Source organism: Dasypus novemcinctus, chromosome 26 (genome assembly GCF_030445035.2).
Source record: "Dasypus novemcinctus isolate mDasNov1 chromosome 26, mDasNov1.1.hap2, whole genome shotgun sequence".
Classification (NCBI taxonomy): Eukaryota; Metazoa; Chordata; class Mammalia; order Cingulata; family Dasypodidae; genus Dasypus; species Dasypus novemcinctus.
In genome coordinates this window covers 58,144,693-58,169,164 of record NC_080698.1, presented here as the reverse complement: position 1 = coordinate 58,169,164, position 24,472 = coordinate 58,144,693, and the positions used below count along the sequence as shown (strand labels likewise).

Below are 24,472 nucleotides of genomic sequence, written 5' to 3'. Positions count from 1 at the left end.
ACCACATCTGCTTCCCTGATTGTGGTTTTAATTAGCATTCTTCTACTGACTAATGTTGAACATCTTTTCATATACTTATAGGCCATTTGAAAATCTTCCTTGGAGAAATGTCTAGTCAAGTCCTTCGACCATTTTTTAAATTGGGTTGTTTGTTTTCTTGTTGTTTCATTGTAGTTCTTTATATTTCCTAGATATTAAACCTTTATCAAATATATGGTTTCCAAATATTTTCTCCCATTCATAGGTTGTCTTTTTTTTTCCTGAATTTTAAACTTTTTATTTTTAAATACTTTAAAACTTCCAGGATGTGTACAAAAATAGTATACACTCCATAAGAGAATATCAGGATACACTTATCCCCTCTGTACCCAGATCCACAAATTTTAACATTTTGCCACCTTCACCATATTATTCTAACTACCCAACAATCTGTCATTCCATCTATCTGTCTATCTTTCTGTTGGCCTATTAATCCATTTTCTGAGCACATTAGGGAAATTGTATACATCATGCTCTTTGAGCACTTGCTGGTTTCCTAAAACTCAGGATGTTCACTAATGTATCTACCTTAACCAAGTTCAAGAAATTTAGCATTGTCGGGAAGCGGACATTGCTCATCTGTTAGAGTGTCCGTCTACCATATGGAAGGTACAGGGTTCGATCTCCAGGGCCTCCTGAGCCGTGTGGTAAGCTGGCCCATGCACAGTGCTGCCATGCACAAGGAGTGCTGTGCCATGCAGGGGCGCCCCTACAAATAAGGGTGCCCCACACGCAAGGAGCACTCCCCGTAAGGAGAGCCGCCCCACATGAAAAAAGCACAGCCTGTTCATGAGTAGTGCCGCATACACAGAGAACTGACACAGCAAGATGACGCCACAAAAAAGAGATGCAGTTTCTCAGTGCCACTGGATAATACAAGCGGACAGAGAAGAACACACAGCGAATGGACACAGAGAGCAGACAATAGGGCGGGAGGGGGGAAGGGACAGAAATAAATAAAATTAAATTAAAAAAAGAAATTTAGCATTGTTATAAATCATAGTCTATATTCCAATTTTTTTATATGTCCCTATAACATCCCTTTGAGCCTTCTCTCCTTCCTTATTAGATACCATTTAGGATCATGTACTGCCTTTAATTGTGATTGTCCCTTTAGTTGCTCTATTTTTGTAGGTTGTCTTCTCGCTTTCTTGATAATATCCTTTGATGCACAAAAGTTTATCATTTAGATGAAGTTCATTTTGTCTATTTTTTTGTTGTTGCTTATGATTTGGGTAAAAAATATAAAAATCCATTTCCTACAATAAGCTCCTGAAACTTAGTTCCTTATATATATGTGTAAGAGTTTTATAGTATTAACTCATATTTTAGGTGATTTATCTATTTTGAATAAATTTTTATGTATGGTGAGAAGTAAGGGTCCCCATTCATTCTTTTCCATGTGGATTTCCTATTGTCCCAGCACAATTTGTTGAAACTATTATTTCCCATTGAATGAACTTAACATCCCTATCAAAAATCAACTGGGGAGCTCTGTTACATTCCCCAATGGAATAACAATAATCCCCCAAGTGCAACCGCAAAGACCAACAAGGAAGGATGGTCCAATAATGAGTCCTTGATACTGATGACTATGCTTATGACCCTGTGTGCCTGAAATATTCACTAGGCCTAGAGCTGCAGGGTGCCTAAGAGTTACCTCCTGAGAGCCTCCATGTTGCTCAAATGTGGCTGCTCTTTAAGCCAAACTCAGCATGTAAATGCATCACCTTCCCCCCAGCATGGGACATGACTCCCAGGGATGAGCCTCCCTGGTGCCGAGGGATTACTACCAATCACTAGCTGGTGATGCAACTAGAAACAGACCTTGAATAAAAGGGTCAACTCAAACCAGCAGAATATCTCAGCCTACATGTAGGATCGTGTGTTAAAAACTGCTTTTTGACCTTAAATAAAAGGGGGAAATGCAAAGACAAATGAATTTATATGGCTAAAAGGCTTCAAAAAGAGGAGGTCAGCAGAGGGGTTGCACTTATGCATACCTCAGTAGGACCCCAGAAAAAGCCAAAGTAGATACAACTCTAGGTACTGGTTCTCCTGAAGGCTATGGAGACCCACAGGGTATATGGTCATGGCAGATGGATTTGGAGTTCTGTGTCATGTCAAAGGGCCCTACTTTGGAATTTTTGCTCTTGAGCATGATGGAGCTAGACTGAGATGTGACCTTTTTACACATGCCTCTTCTGTCGCTTTTACTGAACCTGTGGTTGGCGCTAGGGATGGTGTATACTCAGGGGACTTGAATCTCTAGACTGCCCATGTGCCAGCTGGGCCCTGAGCCTCAGCAGAGTTTCAACTTCTGCTCTCTGGTTCGTTGGACTTAGCCAGGTCAGGTAACAGGGAGGTGATGATGGTCAACCACTACACCAGGGAATCAAGAGTGCCTACAACTGGAAGCAGAAGAATTGTATCTATCATCCATGTGGAATCTAAGCCCCCTCTTGATCTAGAGGTGGAGTGGACATCACCATCCCAGGGTTCACAGAATGGAGGAATAAAATATGGATTAGAGTGGACTTACTAATATTCTACTATAAAACTATTGTAACTAGTAATAGAAGAAATTGTAGCATTGAGGTGGAGAAAGTGACCACAGTAGTTGTTGAGGGCAAGGAGAGGGAAAAAGAGATGTGATGTGGGGGCATTTTTGGGACTTTGAGTTGTCCTAAATGATATTGCATGGTCAGATGCTGGACTTTATATATCCTACCATAACCCACTGAATGTACTGGGGGAGAGTATAAACTACAGGGTAAACTATTATCCATGTGGTGCAGCAGTGCTCCAGAATGTGTTTACCAAGTGTGATGAGTGTGCCACAATGATGGAGGAGGTTGTTGGTGTGGGAGGAGTGGGGTGAGAAGGTGGTGGTTATACAGGAAACTCTTATGTTTTTTTGTTTTTTTTTTAAAGATTTATTTATTTATTTCTCTCCCCTTCCCTCCCACCCCCCTGCCCCGGTTGTCTGTTCTCTGTGTCTATTTGCTGTGTCTTCTTCTTTGTCTGCTTCTGTTGTCGTAAGCAGCACGGGAATATGTGTTTTTTTTTTAAGATTTGTTTATTTATTTATTTCTCTCCCCTTCCCCCTGCCCCCATTCCAGTTGTCTGTTTTCTGTGTCTATTTGCTGCATCTTCTTCGTCCACTTCTGTTGTTGTCAGCGGCACGGGAATCTGTGTTTCTTTTTGCTGCGTCATCTTGTTGTGTCAGCTCTCCGTGTGTGCAGCACCATTCCTGGGCAGGCTGCACTTTCTTTCGCACTGGGCGGCTCTCCTTACACAGTGCAATCCTTGCGCATGGGGCTCCCCTACGTGGCACAGCACTCCTTGCGTGCATCAGCACTGTGTATGGGCCAGCTCCACACTGGTCAAGGAGGCCCGGGGTTTGAACCGCGGACCTCCCATGTGGTAGACGGATGCCCTAACCACTGGGCCAAGTCCGCCGTCCCTATGTTTCTTTTTGTTGCATCATCATGTTGTGTCAGCTCTCCCTGTGGGTGGCACCATTCTTAGGCAGGCTGCACTTTCTTTCACGCTGGGTGGCTCTCCTTACAGGGCACATTCCTTGTGAGTGGGGCTCCCCTATGCGGGGGACACCCCTGTGTGGCACGACACTACTTGCGCGCATCAGAACTGCGCATGGGCCAGCTCCGCTCGGGTCAAGGAGGCCCAGGGTTTGAACCGCGGACCTCCCATGTGGTAGACGGATGCCCTAACTACTGGGCCAAGTCCACTTCCCTTATGTTTTTTAATGTAACATTTTTTGAGTTGTATACATCTTCAAAAAAAAATACAATTTACAAAAATGATGGGGTTCAGGCGTGGGGAGTGGGTTATATGGAAACCTCATGTTTTTTTTGTTTGTTTTTTTGAAGATTTATTTTTATTTATTTCTCTCCTCTTCCCTCCCCCCAGTTATCTGCTCTCTGTGTCCATTCACTGTGTGTACTTCGTGTCCACTTGTATTCTTGTCGGCGGCACTGGGAATCTGTGTCTCCTTTTGTTGTGTCATCTTGTGTTAGCTCTCCGTGTGTGAAACCACTCATGGGCAGGCTGGACTTTCTTTTGCACGGGGTGGCTTTCCTTACGGGGTGCACTCCTTGCCTGTGGGGCTCCCCTACGCGGAAGAGACCCCTGCATGGCATGGCACTCCTTGCACACATTAGCACTGCGGTTTGGGCCAGCTCATCACATGGGTCAGGAAGCCCTGGCTTTGAACCCTGGACCTCCCATGTGGTAGGCAGACACTCTATCCATTGGGCCAATTCCGATTCCCCACCTCTTATGTTTTTTAATGTAACATTCTTTGTGATCTATTAACTTTAATTTTAAAAAGTGTTAAAAATCAACTGGTTTTTGAAGTATGGATTTACATCTAGACTGTCAATTTTATGCCCTTGGTCTCTATGTCTGTCCTTATGCCGGTACCACACTGCTCTAATTCCTGTAGCTTTATAATAAGTTCTAATGGCAAGAGGTCTGAGTCCTCCAACTTTGTTCTTATTCAAGATTGTATTAAAAAAAAAAAAAAAAAAAGATTGTATTGGCTAGTTGAGGCCTCCTTGCAATTCCATATGATTTTGAAGGTCAGCTTTTCCATTTCTGCAAAAAAGGGTGCTGAAATTTTAATAGTGAATATATAGATCGTTTTAGGCAGAATTGATTTCTTAACAATTTTCAGTCTTCCAGTCCATGAACAAGGATGTCTTTCCATTTTTAAAGGTGTTCTTTGATTTCTTTCAGGAATGTTTTGTAGTTTTGAGTGTACAAATCTTTCAACTCCCTGGTTAAATTTATTCCTAGGTATTTTATTCTTTTATAGATGCTATTATAAATGAAATTTTCTTGATTTCATCATCAGATTGTTCATTACTCTTGTTTAGAAAAACAGATGATTTCTATGTGTCTTATATCCTGCAATTTTGCTGAATTTATTAGTTCTAGTAGTTTTCTTGTGGATTCTTTTGGATTTCCTATATATAGGATCATGTCCTCTGCAAATAGGGATCATTTTACTTCTTCTTTTCCAATTTGGATGCTTTTTGTTTCTTTATCTTGCCTGATTACTCTGGCTAGAACTTCCAGTACGATGTTGGAAAATAGTATAACAGAGGGCATCCTTGTCCTTTTCCTGATCTTATGGGGAAAGCTCTCAGTCTTTCACAATTGACTATGACATTGCTCTGGGTTTTTCATAAATACCCTTTTGTCATGTTGATAATATTAATCCCTTTTATTTCTAATTTTCTGAACATTTTTCTTCTGAAAGGCTGTTGAATTTTATCACATACCTTTTCTGCATCAGATGAGCTGATCATATGTTGTTGTTTTCCCTTCAGTCTATTAATGTGGTGTATCACATTGATTGAGTTTCTTATGATGAACCATCCTTGTGTTCCTGGAATAAATCCCACTTGGTCATGGGGTGTAATCTTTTTAATGTATTGTTAGATTTGGTTTGTCAGTATTTTACTGAAGATTTTTGCATCAATATTAAAAAGGGATTTTGGGCAGTAGTTTTCTTTTCTCATGCTGTTTTTATCTGACTTTGTTATCAGGGTAATGCTGGCCTCATAGAATGAGTTAGAAGTAATCCCTTATCTTCTACTTTTTTGGAACAATTTGAGAAGTGTTGGTGTTTGTGATGTTAGTTAAGTTCATGTGTCAACTTGGTTAGGTTATGGTGTCCAGTTTTTTGGTCAAGTGAGCACTGGCCTGATTGTTACTATGAGGACATTTCATGGATTTTTTTTTTTTAAGATTTATTTTATTTATTTATTTCTCACCACCCCCTCGTTGTTTGCACTTGCTGTGTCTGTTCATTGTGTGCTTGTCTTCCTTTTTCAGGAGGCACTGGGAACTGAACCCAGGACCTCCCATGTGGGAGAGAGATACCTGATTGCTTGAGCCACCTCCACTTCCCATATATCATGGATTTAAACCATCAGTAAGTTGATTGCATCTATGCTTGATTACATTAGACCACTTCCATCATCGAAGGGGTAGCATTTTGTTCTAACTGGAATAGACTCATACTCTGGTTATGGGTTGCTTTCCCTATATACAATGCTTCTGTCAAAACTATCATCTGTGGACTTACAGAATGCCTTAGCCACCATCATAGTATTCCACACAGCATTGCTTCTTGCTCAAGGAACTCACTTCAAGTCAAATGAAGTGCAAGAATGGGCACACGCTCATGGAATTCACTGGTCTTACCATGTTTCCCATCATCCTGAAGCAGGCTGGATTGATGAAACAGCAGAATGGCCTTATGAAGGCTCATTTACAGTACCAGTTGAGTGTCAATACCTAGCAGGGCTGGGGCAGTGTTCTCCAAGAGGGTGTGTGTGTATGCTATAAATCAGTACCCACTCTATGGCTGAGGAGATTACTTTTTACTATCAAATGAGGAGATTGCTTTTATCCTTAAAAGGAGAAGTGATGACTTTCCATTTCTCCTTCAGCCAGTCAGCTTCTCCTGGGGAATTCATCAAAAACCTTCATTGAAGTTCCCAGCTTACAGCCTGCCCTACAGAATTTGGACTTTACCATTCCCAGTGTCACGTGAACCAACTCTTATTTTAAAAATCTCATAATATTTTACATAATATATACATGCACATGCAGACACACACACACATATCTCCTGTCAGTTCTGTTTCCCTAGAGCAACCTGATTCAGTGTTAAATCTTTTTTAAGTGTTTGACAGAATCATTAGTGAAACCATCCAGTCCTGGACTTTACCTTGTTGTCAGGTTTTTGATCACTGATTCAATATCTTTCCTTGCTATAGGTCTGTTGAGATTTTTTATTTCTTATTGTGTCAGATTAAGTAATTTGTGTGTGTCTAGGACTTTTCCCATTTCATCCACGTTTTCTCATTCATTGGCATATAATCATTCATAGTTCTCTGTATACTCTTTTATATCTCTATTAGGTTGGTAGTAATGTCATACTATCGTTCCTGATTTTAGTTATTTGCGTCCTCTCATTTCCTTTGTCAGTTTGGCTAAAGAATTGTCAATTTTATTGATCTTTTTTTTTTTTTTAAAGATTTATTTATTTATTTAATTTCCCCCCCTCCCCTGGTTGTCTGTTCTTGGTGTCTATTCGCTGCGTCTTGTTTCTTTGTCCGCTTCTGTTGTCGTTAGCGGCATGGGAAGTGTGGGCGGTGCCATTCCTGGGCAGGCTGCTCTTTCTTTTCACGCTGGGCGGCTTTTCCTCATGGGCGCACTCCTTGCGCGTGGGGCTCCCCCACGCGGGGGACACCCTTGCGTGGCACGGCACTCCTTGCGCGCATCAGCGCTGCGCATGGCCAGCTCCACACGGGTCAAGGAGGCCCGGGGTTTGAACCGCGGACCTCCCATATGGTAGACGGACGCCCTAACCACTGGGCCAAAGTCCATTTCCCAATTTTATTGATCTTTTTAAAAAAAATCAACTTTTGGTTCGTTGATTCTTTTATTGTTTTTTATTCTCTATGTCATTTATCTCTGCTCTAATCTCTACTATTCCATTTCTTCTAATAATTTTCTTTCATTTGCTCTTCTTGTTCCATTTACTTTAGATGTGAAGGTAGGTTATTGATTTGTGATCTTCTTTTTTAATGTAGGCATTTAGAGCTTTAAATTTCCCTCTATGCACTACCTTTGCTGCGTCTCATTAGTTTATATTTGCATTTTGTGTCATCTCAAGATATTTCCTAATTTCCCCTGTGAGTTCTACTTTGACCTATTGGTTGTTCAATTCTGTGTTGTTCAATTTCCACATACTTGTAAATTTTCCATTTTTCCTTCTCTATCGATTTCTAGCTTTATCCCATTGTTGTGTTTTTAAAAGATATGATTTCAATATTTTTAAACTTATTAAGATTTTATTTGTGGCCTAACATATGGTCTGTCCTGGAAAACGTCCCATGTGCATTTGAAAAGAATATGTATTCTGCTGTCCTTTGGTGGAGTGTTCTCTTAAGTGTAATTGGTTAACAGTGTTATTCCAATTTTCTGCTTCCTTATTGATCTTCTGTTTAGATGTTCTATCAATTATTAAAAGTGGTATATTAATTACTCCAAATATTATTGTAGAACTATCTCTCCCCTCAATTCTGTCCATTTTCACTTCATATATTTTGGAACCCTGTTGTGAGGTATGTCTATATTTATAATCATTATATCTTCTTGTGGGATTGAACCTTTTAGCAATATAAAATATCCTTCTTTGTCTCCTGTAATCTTTTCTGACTTACAGCCTATTTTTGTATATGGATTCCTTTAGTTCGTTAAACATATTTAAGACAGTTGATTTAAAGTCTTTCGTTAATGGTTCCAATGTATGAGCTTCCTGAAGGATGGAGGTGTGCTGGGGATTGAACCCCAGGACCTCATACATGCAAAGTAGCTGTTCATCTATTGATCTATACACTATACCCATTCCGTGAAACATTAGCCTCTCTTTTTTTTTGGAAGGTACCGGGGATTGAACCTGGGACCTTGTACATGTGAAGCAAGTGCTCAAGCATTGGGCTACATGCATTCCACTCAAGAATGGATTTTGGCAAATTCTTTTTTTTCCTGTGAATGTGCCATATTTTCCTGTTTTTTTTTTGTGTATCTAGTAACTTTTTGTTGAGGACTGGACATTCTGAGTATTATATTTTTATAACTCTGGAAATCTAGTTCTCCAACTCTTCTGGGATTATTAGGGTTTTTTGTGGTTGTGGTTGTGAATGAGGGCTGACGCCATCAATTTGTGACTTTTCCAAACTATTTTTGTTCCCAAACGGAATGGAAAGAGAAAAGAGAAAGAAAAGAAAAAGGTAATGCCTCTTTAAGACTCCAGAGTTTCAACATTGTTGATTCAGTTACTTCCTGCCAGTTCAATCATTGTTTAGGTGGAGGTACTGATTCCTGCAGCTTCCTGTGCTTCCCATAATCCTCTTGGATTCATTCCTGACTCCTGTAGCCAGTGGAACGGTCGTCCCAACATCGATGGCTGCAAATTCTTTGCTCCTTCTCTCTTTGAGATATGGATTTTACTTCCCCTGTTTTGAATCTGGTTTGGCCTTAGAGATGTTTTGGACCACTAGAAAGTGGCAGAAGTGGCATCCTGTGACATCTAAGGCTAGAGCATAAGAAATCTTACAGCTTTCATCCAGGTGTCTTAAAATGCCTACTATCTGGAAGCTTCTTTTCAGAAACCAGTCTCCATGCCATGAGAAGCCCAAGCCATGTAAAGGTGCTCTAACCAGCCCCAGTTGAGATTCCAATCAACTGTCAGCCCTTTGAATTATCCAGTTCTGTTGAACCTTCAAGTGATGGCAGCCCCAATCAACATCTGACTGCACCCTAGAGGTCCCAAGGGAGTGCTATCCAACTGGGCCCAGTCAGCCTACTGAAGGAGCCCTGAGATGCTAATATGTTAAGTCCCTACACATTGGAGTGTTTTGTTACATGGCAATAGGTAACCAGAATAGGCCCTGTAAGTAAACGGTAAGGGTAGGAAACCATTGTATAAAAGACCTGTAATAGAACAAGAGAGGTATTGGAACAGATCTCTCAGAATTGTTCATTAGGGGAAGGGCACAGTTATAGGTCATAGCTTTTTTTTTTTTTCTTCTTCTTTAGGTACTGGGGATTGAACCTGGGAGCTTGTACATGGGAAGCAGGTGCTCAAACCACTGAGCTATACCCACTACCAGTCATAGGTCTTTAAGAAGGGAGTCTTGAAAGAAGGGAGTCTAGAGCTTCAGGGACTAGGTGAGAGAGAAACAAGCCTGAGCTGGGGCTGTATGTGAGGCTGGGTAGGGAGGGAACGGCAGAGATTGTGATCCATGCATTCAGTTCAGTCATAACAGGCTGTCACATAAGCAGGACATGGGTAGGACCTGGTGCTCTTTGGATGAACTTGAGAGGTCAGAGGGAGAAAGGGGAGACGAGTCTAGAAAAAGCAGTAAGGAACAAAGTTCAGTTTTGGAAATGCTGAGGCAGAAGGATATTCAAGGGGAGAGATAGGGGAAGTAGTTAAGATACACTGAGCTAAGGCAGAAGAAGGGTTAGTAGGGTATCTGGGTTCCTCAGAATTGTCTGGCCTGAAGACAGATTTGTAAGTAGGTGGGAGTGAAAGACATAACCAATGGAGAAAGTGTCGGCATGCTTCATTCTTTCAGTAAAGTCTTTACTGAGAATCATTTATATGCCAGGCACTGTTAAATGCTGAGGACACAAGAAAAACGAGGCCCCTGCTTTCAAGGTCCTTACCACTTAGTGCAGCAGATAATAAAGTAAACACCCCCTCACGCCCCCGCCCCCCAGAAATGAGAATTCCACTTAAATTTACATCAATGAAGAGCTGGTAAAATAAAATGTGGTACGTCCAGTCAACAGAATATTGTGTAACCTCAGGAAGTGGAGATGGCTCAGGTAACTGGGCTCCTGCCTATCTTTTGGGAGGTCACTGGTTCAGATCCTGACGCCTCCTAAAGAGGACAGTGAGCTGGTACAACCAGGCACGGCAAGCTGACAAAACAAGAGACACACGAAGAAAAGAACTTAATGGGAGACACAACAAAGCAGGGAGCAGAGGTCCCCAGTGCCTCCTAAAGAAGACAGTGAGCTGATGGAAGAAGATGACACAAGAGACGTGGGGAGGAAAAACAGAATGAGAGACACAAAAAAGCAGGGAGCAGAGGTGGCTCAAGTGACACCACCCTCCCACATCAGAGGTCCCAAGTTTGGCTCCTGGTGCCTCCTAAAGAAACAAGACTAACAGACTCAGCAAGTAAAAAACAACAAGGGGGTGGGGAGAAATAAATAAAACAAATCTTTAAAAAAATAAAGAATATTATGCAACCTTCAAAACGAATGAGGGGGTTCTCCATCTACTGATATGGAAAGATCTCCATGAGATATTATTCTGTGATAAAGCAAGATGCAGAGCAGGATATATCGTATGGTACCATTTTTGTAAAAAATAAATGGGGGTAGAATCAGAACATACACTTAAGGAACTAATAAAAAAGTAGTTACTAGGTTTATCAGTCAGGATTTGCTCAGAGAAGAAAAACCACTATGAGTGATTAGAGTAAAGAAATAATTATAGGGGTTAGACTCTATGCAGTTGTGGGAGCTGGTTGAAATTCTCTGCAGGCAGTTGCTTCTGTGTCCAGTGTTGAGCCCAATGTCAGTCACAACAGGTCAGGCCAGCAGACCGGAAGGGAAGCAGGCGGTGGGTGAGAGCAATGCCTCATTGGAACCCCCACGGACCAGCAGGAGCCCATGTGTCTCTCATCACCTCCAACCCCAGGGCCACAGGTGGGTGACCTGCTGCAGAACCCATCTCCTTCATCACAGCGCTGACTCAGTCCAGGATTCAGGGAAGCTGAAGGAGGGGGCCTGGTGGGGGCTGCAAGAGGCAGAGATGTGGGTGTTGCCGGTGTCAACAAAGCCACAGCCCCAGGACTCCATGCACAAGCTGTTGCAGTGTCCTGCACCCTGCGTGGCTTTTGGAGTGTAAACAGATGACTGCCATTTCACCTTCGCCTGCCAAATCTCCTGCAAAACCTCATTTGTGACCAACACGAATTCAGAACCATACAGAGAATTCTGGGAAACATAGTTCCAGCTCAGCTTTGACATCAGACCATGTCACCATCCCTGATGAATGGAGACAAGGGTGGGAACTAGATTTTCTGTGCATATCTTTGAGTTTTAACCACGAGACTGTTATTTATTTATTTATTTTTTAAAGATTTATTTATTTATTTCCCCTTCCCCCCCACCCCGGTTGTCTGTTCTCTGTGTCTATTTTGCTGTGTCTTCTTTGTCCGCTTCTGTTGTTGTCAGAGGCACAGGAATCTATGTTTCTTTTTGTTGTGTCATCTTGTTGCGTCAGCTCTCTGTGTGTGCGGTGCCATTCCTGGGCAGGCTGCACTTTGTTTCACGCTGGGCGGCTCTCCTTACGGGGCGCACTCCTTGAGCATGGGGCTCCTCTACATGGGGGACACCCGTGCATGTCGCGGCACTCCTTGCGCACATCAGCACTGTGCATGGGCCAGCTGCACACGGGTCAAGGAGGCCCGGGGTTTGAACCGCGGACCTCCCATGTGGTAGACGGACGCCCTAACCACTGGGCCAAGTCCGCCGCCGAAACTGTTATTAACCACCAATTATCTCAATAAGAAAAAGAAACCCAGAGTGATCAATTGGATGCAGCTGCTGAAAGGGTGCAGCGATGGATGTTGGAGAAGAGGCGATATGAGACATTAGTGGTCAGGAAGGCCTCTCGGAGAAGGTGACATTGGCACCAAGACCTGCATGACAAGATGGAGCCAGCCTGTTGAGAATACCTGGGGAAAAACTGTTAAAGCTGGAGGAATCAGCAAGGGCAGAAGCAAAAAAAAAAAAGTAAACAAAAAACCCAACCACTGTGTACTGTTCAAGGAAGAGCAAAGAAGACAGTGTGGTTTGAGCAAGGGGGAAAATTAGGAAGAGGTGGGAAATGGGCAAATCATGTGAGGGCTCATTGCTCATGGTTAAGGCCTTTGGAATTTATACCATGTGTGACGTGAAGCCCCTGGAGAATTTTAAGGGGGGAGGAAGACAGAGATGTTTCCCCTTTTAGGTCCTTTGCACTGCAGAGCCTTTCCTGTCCCCACCCTGTTGCCCTGTTCCCATGGCGAGCCCCACAGCCCTGGTGTACCCTTACTGTGGCTCCAGGACCCAGCTCTCCCTGTCCGCTGATGCACCCGCCCCTCATCTAGACCAGTTCCTCCTCGCAGAGGATCTGCTTTGATGTCCCCAGACCCTCACTGCTCCCTGGCAAGCTCACTGCGTGACTGAACAATTCAGAGCAGAATCAGATGTGGAATCATCCTTCCTGACACAGCTTTGCATGATTTATTACGTTCTTTGCGTTTTGCTGTTTAAACATGGCCAAGTTTGCTCGAGGGTTTCTCCCTTGGCAGTGTCTAGTAAGCCAGGAGTCACTGGCTAGCCGTCTGTCCCTAGGTGCCCTCAAATCACCAGCCCCACCCGGCTGGCCTGCCTTGTTACTGCCCCTGGCTTCCAGTGCCCAGCTTGAGCTCTCTGGGCTCAATTTAAACTGGGGCTAATAAACCCACCTATTTGGGTGGTTGTGAGAATCAGCTGTGAAAGTGCTTATAAAGCGCTCTGCCCCCAGTCTAAGGGAATTGTTGAAGAGGCATGTCAGTTGCAGCGCAAGGTAAATCTCAGGTAGTGGCGGTGCTGTGATGGAAACAAAGGTTCATTCATCCATTCACTCATTCATTCAAAAGGAATCAGTCCCTGGCTTCCGGGCACTGAGATGAATCAGCCACAGTCCCTGTGCTCTGGGAGCTCCTAGTTTGTGTGTTTGTGAAACCCACAAATAAACAAGCACATATCACAATACAGTGTCGCCTCATACCACTCTGCCTCAGGACACTCTACCACAAGCTGCTTTCTAGAGCCTTCCTGCATCTAGTCCTGCATTGCAGCCCTCTGCCCACAGAGACTCACTGAGAGATGGGCATGTGACAAGATCCAGGCCCAGCAGGGCCACTAACTCTCAGATCTGTCTTTTGGGAGGTGCACAGGGAGGCAGATCTGTTGGGAGAAAGAAGACCCGCTCCCCATGGAGAAAGAATACAAGATATCTAGAATTGTTGGAGGCCTCTTTGTTACTTGGAAGGCACGTGTCTATTGAGAGTGAAGACAAAACTGAGGAAAGCCAAGAGATGGAGAAAATGTTTTTGGCACCTGTGTCCAGCTATGCCTGACTCCACTTACCCCTGCCAGGCCTGCCCCACTAGCTGAGTAGAAAGCCACAGCTGTACGCAGGGGACTTGTCTTAGTAGGAGCTGCGGCACATTCAGAGCCCAGGTCCTACGTGGACCCCTGGAGGCTTTGGGTTCCCCAGTGACAGTCCCTGAGGGCCAGGGAACACAGCCCGGAACTGGGGAGGAGGGAACATCCTCACGGGTAGACCCTCCTGGGGGGTTACTGCCAGCAGAGGGACAGTTACGTGTAGAGGGCTGGGGAAAAGAGAGCATGCCATAACTCATTCCAGAAACTGCTGACAGTTCATTGTTCCTAGAGGACAGAATTAGAGGGAAGGAAGGGGGAGCAGTAAGGAAACCCACGCAGAAAGAACAGGTCACGGGAGGTCACGGATGCCCCTGACTGGGATGTTGAGAGGGACTTTTCCTGTTTTCCCAGTATTGAGCACTGGGATCCAAGACTGCAGACAAATGCATAGAGGACCTCACATTGAAAGAAAATTTAAGGACATCCACCCAAGCTGGGGCTAGAACAGGCCCCAAGAGTGTACAGACAGGTGGCAGAACCAGCCCGACCACAATCTCTCATTCCCACCCCACCCCATATGAGCAAAAGGGTGGGAAGGGAGAGAGGAATCCGAGGAGGTCATAAGCCCACTGGCGAGTATTGGGGCTTGCTTGCTTGCTTTCCCCACCATTGCCACAGTGTGGGGGGGGTTGGTTTCCAAGGGACTTACTCTTAAAGCCCGGGGGGGGGGGGGACTATAAGCAGGAGGGATGAGCGTTGCATTTCCCAGTGGAACCTGGTTAGGCAGTGGGTACAGATGTGTTCATCCTGTTCGCCTGCCAGGCAAAGGAGACACAGGAAAAGAGGAAGCTGTGGGCAGCTGTCTGCAAATCTCTCCAGGCTGAGGCTGATGTGCCCAGCTCAGTGCAGAAGGGCCTCAGGCTTGAGCCACTGTATGAGTTCTCAACTGCTGCAAAATAAAGCACGCCAAAGCTTACACCAGGACACAATAATCATTTATTAGCTCATGATTTCTGTGGGTGTGGTATAATGATTTCTGTGGGCGTGGTCTCTCCTTAGTTCCTGGGAAGGCATCTTCTGAGGCTTTGGAATTTCCTGTGAGAGGAAGTGTCTTTGGTTCTTCAGAATGGGCCCTGCCAGTTGATGCTGAAAGATTTCCCCTAAGTCTTGCAGTATGATATGCCAATGAGATGATGGGAAGGGGTCAGCTACACCTGCAACCTTAGAGTGGGGGCCCCACTAGGAAGACTGATGAGATCTGATTAGGAGTTGGGGCTTTGCACCAGTCCTATGGGCCCCAACCTCTGGGAGGGGAGGGGGTTCCACTCGTCTCCCTCCAATGTCTGGCAGAGTGATCTCTAGTTTCAATGTGTCTGCCAGGTATAACCTATTCAATCAAACAATGGTTCAGCTATGAATTTTATATTCAAAAGGGAAGCCGTAAAAAAGCAACTGTTTTCCTTTCCATGCCTTTTTCAAATGCAGGCTGAATTTTTACCCAATATTATTAATGGCACACATAGAATTTTTATATTGCTTCTTTTCATCTCACAGTATACCAGAAGCATGTGTTATGTCTCCAGATAGTCCTTGAGCATCTTAAAATTCAATATTGCATTCGTTATTTTTCCCTTGATTATGTAAATAACATATGTTCTTTGTTGAACGTTTTGGAAAACCAGGAATCTATGAGTAGGAAAATATGGCACCTGCAATCACACCACCTAGAGGTAACCAATACTTACAATATATGGTATATGCCATTTACGTCTTTTGTCTATGCTGGAGATTCGTGTACTCGTTCACTTTATTTAGCCTACCTATCGAACTACCTCAAAACTTAGTGCCTGAAGACAAGCATTTATTTCCTCATGGTTTCTCTGGATCAGGAATCGGGGAGCAACTGAAGTGAGCATATCTGGCTCCCATTCTCTGACAAGGTATTGACTGAAGCTGTGGTCATCTCTAGGCTTGACTGGGGGAAGACCCACTCCAAGCTCACCCACGTGGCTGTTGGCAGGTCTCAGGTCTGTACTGATCTGGAGACCTCAGCTTCTCACCACATGGGCCTCTGCAATGGGCTGCTCACAAACACGACATGTGGTTTTGCCCAATCAAGGGGTGCATATAAGAGAGAGGAAGAGAGATTGGGAGAGTTTCCAGGATAGAAGCCACAGTCTTTTTGTAGCCAAATATAAGAAGTGGCATTCCATCACTTCTGCTGTATTCTTTGTCAGAAGTGAGTCACTAATCTGTCCCACACCAAAGGGGAGGGTACTGCACAAGGGTGTGACTACCAGAAGGCAAGAAGCGTTGGGGGACATCTTGGAGGCTGTCCAACTACCACATATACAAAACATTATTTTATAGTGTTCTTGGTTTGTTTGTTTTTTTATTGGTTTGTCTCCTGGCTGCTAAAACAAATACCGTGCAATGTGTTGACTTAACCAATGGGAATTTACTGGCTCATGGTTTTGAGGTTGGGAGCAGTCCAAAATCAAGGCGTCATGAAAGCAGTGCTTTCACCCAGAAGACTGTGGCCTTCTGGGGCTGGCTGCCAGCGATCCATGGTCCTTGGCGTTCCTGTCACATGCCAGTGCACATGGGAGCCTCCTGGCTTCTTTCTCCCTCTGGCTGTCACTCTGCCTATGAAGGATTCCAGTAATCTGTATTAGCGCACAACACTTTAACTGAAGTAATGTTTGGAAGAGCTCCTACTTACAGTGGGTCTTCACACCCACCAGAATGAAGACAAAGACCAAGACCATGTCCAAACTGGGGTATGCAATTTAATCCACACAATAAGTGTATATTCATAAGGCTCTGTAACCATTACCACTATCTAACAGCAGGTTTTCATCACCCCATAAAGAAACTCCATACCCATTAGCAGTCACTCCCTATTCCCTCCTTCCCTTAGGATTTTCTATGTACAAGATCATATCATATGCAAATGGAGTTAGGTTTACTCCTTTTCCCAGTCTGGTTGCTTTGCCTTTTATTTCTTTCATTGTCTAATTTTCCTGGTTAGAACATCCAGCACAGGGAAGTGGATTTGACTCACCTGATAGAGCATCCCCCTACCACATGGGAGGTCCAGGGTTCAAACCCAGGGCCTCCTGACCCGTGTGGTGAAATGGCCCATGTACAGTGCTGATGCGTGCAAGGAGTGCCCTGCCACGCAGGGGTGTCCCCTGCATAGGGGAGCCCCATGAGCAAGGAGTGCGCCCCAGAAGGAGAGCTGCCCAGTGTGGAAAAAAAAAGTGCAGCCTGCCCAGGAGTGGCACCGCATACATGGAGAGCTGACACAAGATGACGCAACAAAAAGAGACACAGATTCCCGGTGCTGCTGAGAAGAATACAAGCAGACGCAGAAGAATATACGGTGAATGGACATAGAGAGGAGACAACTGGTGGGGGTGGGGGGAAGGGAAAAAAAATAAATCTTAAAAAAAAAAAAACAACATCCACTACAATGTTGAGTAGAAGTAGTTAGACTGGACATCCTTGTCTTGTTCCTGATCTTAGGGAAATCTTTCAGTATGATGTTAACTGTGGGTTTTTCATAGATGCTCCTTATCAAGTTAAGGAAGTTTCTTTTATTTCTATTTTGTTAATTTTTTTTTTTTAATCATGAAGGGTGCTGGGTTTTTGTCACATGCTTTTTCTGCATTTATTGAGATTATCACATTTTTTGTCCCTTTATTCTATCAGTAAAATGTATTACAGTAAGTGATTTTCATATGTTGACACAACCTTTTCCTGAGCTAAATTCTTCTTGGTCATGATGTAGAATGCTTTTTTTTTTTTTTTTAGGCATTACTGGGGATTGAACCTGGGACCTTGTACATGAGAAGCAGGTATTCAACCACTGAGGTACATCTGCTCCTCAGCAGAATGCTTTTATATGACGTTTGAATGCATTTGCTAGTATTTTGTTGAGGGTTTTTGTGTCTATGGGCATGAGAGATACTGATCTGTAGTTTCCTTTTTTGTGACGTCTTTGCCTAGTTTTGTTATAAGGATTACACCGACTTAAGAGAAAGTGTTCCCTCCTTTTCTGTTTCTTGAAAGAGCATGTGGGGGAAGTGATTGTGGCTCAAATGATAGATTATCTGCCTACCATATGGAGGGACCAGGGTTTGATTCCCAGGGCCTCCTGACCCATGTGGTGAGCTGGTTTTCTATTTATTTTCCTTTTTTTAAAAGATTTATTTATTTCTCTCCCCTTCCCCCCGCCCCCCATTGTCTGCTCTCTGTCTCCATTTGCTGTGTGCTCTTCTGTGTCCGCTTGCATTCTTGTCATGCAGAAACGGTTGCTTTTTTGTTGTGTCATCTTGCTGTGTCAGCTCTTCATGTGTGCACTGCCATTCCTGGGTGGGCTGTGCTTTTTTCACACAGGATGGCTCTCCCTGCAGGGTGCCATGCACGAGACACCCCTATGCGAGGGACACCCCTACACAGGGGGATACCCCTGCATGGCATGGCACTCCTTGTGTATGGCTGCACTGAGCCTGGGCCAGCTCACCACATGGGTCAGGAGGCCCTGGGTATCGAACCCTGGACCCTCCATATGGTAGGTGGAAGCTCTATCAGTTGAGCCACAACCGTTTACCTTCCATTTCTTTTTGAGTCATTGTCAGTACTTTGCATCTTTCTAAGAACTTGACTTGTCAATTTCATCTAAGTTATCTAATTTACTGGCATGTAATTGTTCATAGTATTCACATAAGGATTTTTTCAGGGATAGTTTTTGTTGTTTTGTTTTTGTTTTTTAAAGATTAAAAAAAAAATTATTTCTCTCCCCTTCTCACCCCCCCACCATTGTCTGCTCTCTTGTGTCCATTCCCTGTGTGTTCTTCTGTGTCTGCCTGTATTCTTGTCAGTGGCACTGGGAATCTGTGTCTCTTTTTTGTTGCATCATCTTGCTGCGTCAGCTTTCCATGTACACAGGCGCCACTCCTGTGCGGGCTGCACTTTTATCACATGGGGTGGCTCTCTTATGGGGTGCACTCCTGGCATGCGGGGTTCCCCTATGCGGGGGACACCCCTGCATGGCACGGCACTCCTTGCGCACATTAACACAGCGTGTGGGCCAGTTCACCACACAGGTCAGGAAGCTTTGGATTTGAACCTTGCACCTCCTATATGGTAGGCAAGTGCTGTCTGAGTTGAGCAACATCTGCTTCCCAGAAATAGTTTTTATTGACTGCTTTTTTTCCTTGTGTATTGACCATATTTTCTTTTCTTTTCTTTTTTTGGCATGTCATGCAATTTTGTTGAAAACTGGACATTTTAAGTAATATAAAGTGGAAACTTTAGAAGGCAGTTGCCCATCTTCCCAAGGGTTTGTGTTTATGCTGCTTTTCGTAGTCGTTGCTGTTTGGTAACATTTCTGGACTCATTCTGTAAAGTCATGTGATACAACTGATATTTCTACTTGGTAAGCTTAGCGGCCAGCCAGTGATAGGATGAAAAAAATTTTAAACACTTAGAACAAATTAATCTCCCAGACTTTTCTGAGGGGCTCTGAGTGCATGTTTGCTTTCGATATTGACTCAAGCATTTGACAACTCCACCTTAGCTTTCACTTCCTACTCATGCAGAGCCACAAGGTCAGCTAGAGGGGAAAGCGTAGACCTTCTTCTCAAGTCTTTCCTGAGCATGTATATATCCCTGGGTATACAACCCTACACTTACGAATGCCCTCCTAGATTCCCAGGAATATTCTGGAGCTTTTAAAGTCTCCATGTAGGGAAGCGGATTTGGCCCAACGGATAGGGCGTCCGCTTACCACGTGGGAGGTTCACGATTCAAACCCAGGGCCTCCTGACCCATGTGATGAGCTGGCCCACATGCAGTGCTGCCGCGTACAAGGAGTGCCCTGCCACGCAGGGGTGTCCCCACGTAGGGGAGCCCCACATGCAAGGAGTGCGCCCTGAAAGGAGAGCCGCCCAGCGTGAAGAAAGTGCAGCCTGCCCAGGAATGGCGCCGCACACACGGAGAGCTGACATAACAAGATGATGCAATGAAACAAGACACAGATTCTGGGTGCCACTGACAAGAATACAAGTGGACACAGAAGAACACACAGCGAATGGACACAGAAAGCAGACAACTGGGGGGAGGGGCAGTGGGGAAGGGGAGAAAAATAAATAAATCTTAAAAAGAAAGTCTCCATGGACACCTTATTCTTCAGCTTTTCCTTCTAAGTTTTTGTTTAGTCTGTTGCTTGCCCCAAATGTTATCTACCACCTCAGGCAGCCTGTAATGTTTTCAGCCTCTTTCCTCCTCATCCCCAGGTATTAGACTTTTCACACTCGTGAGCTCCAAGTCAGATAGTATGCAGACCCCTTGCAAGTGGACTCTCTCAGGGAAACATTAGGTCAAATAAAGACAGATTCTGTGGGAGTAAGGCTTCGAAAATGCTCCAGCTCTGTTCTGCTCCCTCTCATGCTGCCAGTCTGCACCAGGAATATAGGCTCTTATTTTTCAAAAACAGCTGAAGAGCAGAGGATGGGCAAGTTCAAAAACCACAAAGCCTACTGCACTTCCTGAGATAAACCCTTTTTCTTGAATAAATGCTCTGCTTGCTGCAAGCTTTTGGTTAATTTCCATAGTTCTCAGAAAGTAGATTTTGATTATTTTTGCCAAGTTTTCTCATTGCTTTTATGGTAGAGAGAACTTTTGGAGTCCTGATCTCACTTTTGCTGACCCCATGCTCCTGTACTTGATTTTCAAATTTGTACTTGAACCCTGACCTTTTCCTCATATGACTAATTTTTCTAAGTTATTATTTTTCCATGACTGCATAGCATTCCATCCTATAAATGAATTGTTGCTTATTTAATAACCCCCTCCCAAATGTTAGACATTAGGGGGTGAGAGGCTTCAGGGATGTGTTGAAACCAGCTTGCATTCATGCTCAAAAGACAACTGCATATATGTTTCCTAATTCTGTGTTTAGTGAAATTGCATTGGTAGTCTGAAATTAGCCGTGGTGGAAATAGTTACACCACAGAAAGTGGCAACATCTATAAAACATTCTCCCCTCCCCAAGAGATATGTGGCTATTAAATATTTACTAGCACACCATTGGGTGAACCAGTAGAAAGACTTTGGGCATAGTTACAATAGCAAAGGGCCATATTTGGAACATATTTTATTCATTTATATTTCCTTAATACTTAGCAGAAGGCCCAGCACTCAGTAGGTAATCGTGATATTTTTGTTCCTTTTGTATACAAGGTATTTTGTGTTCTCTTTAAAAAAAAATTGTAATTTTTTAATTAGAGAATTTGTGAGCTTATAAAACAATCCTGCATAACATGCAGAATTCCCACACATTCACCTCTCCACCAACACCTTGCATTGTTAAGGAACATTTGCTAAGATTATGAAAGAACATCATAAAAATATTACTACTAGGGAAGCGGATATGGCTCAAGTGATTGAGTTCCCACCTACCACATGGTAGGTCCCAGGTTCAGTTTCTAGTGCCTCCTAAAGAAGACAAATGAGACAGTGAGCTTACATGATGGGCTGGCGCAACAAGATGATGCAACAAGAGACACAAGGAGGAAAACATAATGAGAGATACAGCAAAGCAGGGAGCAGAGGTGGCTCAAGCAATTAGGCGCCTCCCTCCCACACAGGAGGTGCTAGGTTCGGTTCCTGGTGCCTCCTAAAAGGAACTCGAGCACACAACAAACAAACAGAGTGAGCACAAACAGTGTGTGTGTGGGGGGAGAAATAAATAAATATAATAAATCTTTTTTAAAAATTACTACTAGCTATAGTCCATAGCTCACATTGGGTATATTTTTTCCATATACCTCCTTATTACTAACACCATGCATTAGTATTGTACTCTTGTTATTGTTCATTAGAGAACATTCTCATAACTGTACTGTTAACCACAGTCCATTATCCACCAGTGGCTCACTGTGTTAACAAAGTCCCATGCTTTTGGATTCCCAATTTGAGTGCCATTTTATAATCTTGATTTAGCATTACTGTAGAGCTCAATAATCATCATTATTTTAATGGCTGTAATTTTCTTTTGAATGAATGAGTCATTATTTATTTGATCACTTCCATGTTGATTTAATGTTATATTACTTCTGATGTTTCATTACTGCAGACAGTGCAGTGACGAACATCTCTGTGTAATGAACATTTTGCATCTTTCTGAAGCTCCTTTAAAGCTTGGAACAGGCTACCTTGCCAAAACTGTACCTGATACCATGTAAAAAGCCATATAACCTCCTAAGATATTAATTCCTTTCTAATTTGAGTGTCTGTTCTGTGCCTCTGTCAAAGAAAGCCCAGAAAGAACATTTGGCCTTAGTCTCATTTTCACAAAATGATCCTACATTCAGACTTTTAATTCTGTCTCCAAAAGAGCATACAACCCCAGAGAACCATGACAGGATTGAAAAACAGCAATGCTCTACAGGTCTGGCCCTCTATTAATGAGGATATATGTTCAGCTGCTCTAACAAAGAACCAAAATACTTGTACTTTAGGCAAGTACAGGTTTCTTCCTTTTGCATATATTAAAGGCTCAGCTTCACAGGGAACCAGGCTCCTGATGCTGCCCAATCACCCCTATATATGCCCCAGTCTGCATGGCCCAGTATGACTCACCACCATGTTCAAAGGGAACCAATTAGGGGGAAATATTAGGTAAATAATAGAACTGGCATGAAGATATTGCAAAAACCATGCAGTGGCACACAAATTCCTGACATTTGGAATGCCCACTGTAGATCTCATTTAGTCCTCATGATAACCTAAGAATTTTGTCCCCATTATAGAAGGGAAAGTGTGGGTCTGAAGGTTGAAATAACCACTCGGATGATGTGGCTAGTAGACGGCGGTAATGAAGTAGAGGTTCAATCCTGGCTGTTGTCTTCTTCACCCCACTCCCACCCCCATCTTATTTGTCTTACATAGACTCCAGGGCTTCCTCTCCAACAGCCTTTTAGTTAGAATATCTTTGGAGAAGTGAAAAACCCTTCCCAACTACTTCTGCCTGGTGGCTGTGGTTATCTACCAGAAATTGATTCCCTTCTGGTGGGGCTGGTCCATTGCAGAGAGAGCTCAGGAGACCTGACAGGTCTTTGGCCTGTGCATCCAACTTGGCTGCCTCCCCTCAGGTGGGGGCTGGAAGGAACCAGCAACCTAGAGGCTTAGGGTCAGAAAGGAGAGGTGGGCCTGGCTGGGTCTTTGCTGTTTCCCTTGACCTGTCTCTGGGCTGCAGTCTGTATCTCAGGAAAACAGAAGTGAAAGGGGAGCCAGGGTGGCATGGCGGTGGTGGTGGTGGTTGTGGGGTGCTACCTGACCAAAGGCTGAGAGTTTCTTCTCAAAAGCCAAATGGTTCACTTGGACCCAGGACCCAGGACCAGAGCTGTGTGAGGCAGCATTTGAAAAACAAAGTGAAGGGAAGCGGCTGTGGCTCAACTAGTTGGGCTCCCGTCTACCATATGAGAGGCCCTGGCAAAGCTGGCCAGGCACCACAGAGAGCTGGCACAGCAAGATGACACAACAAAGGGAGACAAGCAGATAAAGAAAGAAAGGAAAAAAATGCACAGTGAATAGACAGAGAAGAGACAGCAAAGAATGGAACAAGCTGCAAGGGGGAAATAAATAAATCTTTAAAACAAAAACAAACAAAAAAAGTAGACAGATTAGAAGAGGAGAGCAAAAGTATGTGCTGAGAACGGAAGCAGGGACCCACGGAAGCAGCAGGCCTTTACCAAACCCTCTTCCAAAGAGCCTCAATTTCATTCTTCTACCTGGGTTAAAGAACTATTTGTTGGTCTCAAAGTATCTCCCCCAAATTACTTATTAACTACAAAACAGTAATTTTACTGTGGAATCAGTGGTGGGCACACCTTAACCAGAAGACATTCCCAATTTTGGGATAGAGTTATTTCATCTATTTCCTGATAAGATGCACTGAAAAGAACACAACATCGCATACAGTATTTCTGCCAAAAATATATAATTGGATTCTAAAAGAAAATAACCCAGGCTGAAATGGAGGGACAGTCTACAAAATAAACTAGCCTGTTATGGTCTAAAAAATGTCAAGGTCAATGTGAGATACCATCAAGCATACACATTGTGGGAGTACCAGAAGAAGTCAGAGAGAAAGGGACAGAGGAATATTCCAGGAATAATGACAGAAAATTTCCCAAATTGAAGAATAAGAATGTGCACGTTTAAGAAGCCCAGTGTATCCCAAATAGGATAAACTAAAAAAAAATAACCAACCCAGATATATAGTTGTCAAACTGCAGCATGTCAAGGACAAGGGGAGAGTTCCAAAAGCTGCAAGAGAAAAGCATCATGTTACATACAGGGAGTCCCAATAAGATTAGGTGCTGGTATCCCATTAGAAACCATGGAGGTAAGAAGGCAGTGGTATGAAATATTTAAAGTGCTAAAAGAAGCAGACTTGGCCCAGTGGTTAGGGCGTCCACCTACCACATGGGAGGCCTGCAGTTCAAACCCCGGCTTCCTTGACCCATGTGGAGCTGGCCCATGCGCAGTGCTGATGCACGCAGGGAGTGCTGTGCCACACGGGTGCCCCCACGTAGGG

The 24,472-nt window shown here is 43.8% G+C and overlaps 1 long non-coding RNA gene across 2 annotated transcripts in view; it reads left to right on the top strand.

The window, feature by feature from the left end:
- LOC131276051 (uncharacterized) overlaps window positions 1–24,472 on the top strand; it is a 33,296-nt gene that overhangs the window by 2,276 nt on the left and 6,548 nt on the right. For both annotated transcript variants that reach the window (XR_009183532.2, XR_011647588.1), the window contains exon 2: window positions 17,680–17,739. This is a non-coding gene — a long non-coding RNA (uncharacterized lncRNA). The remainder of the gene's footprint in view (window positions 1–17,679; window positions 17,740–24,472) is intronic.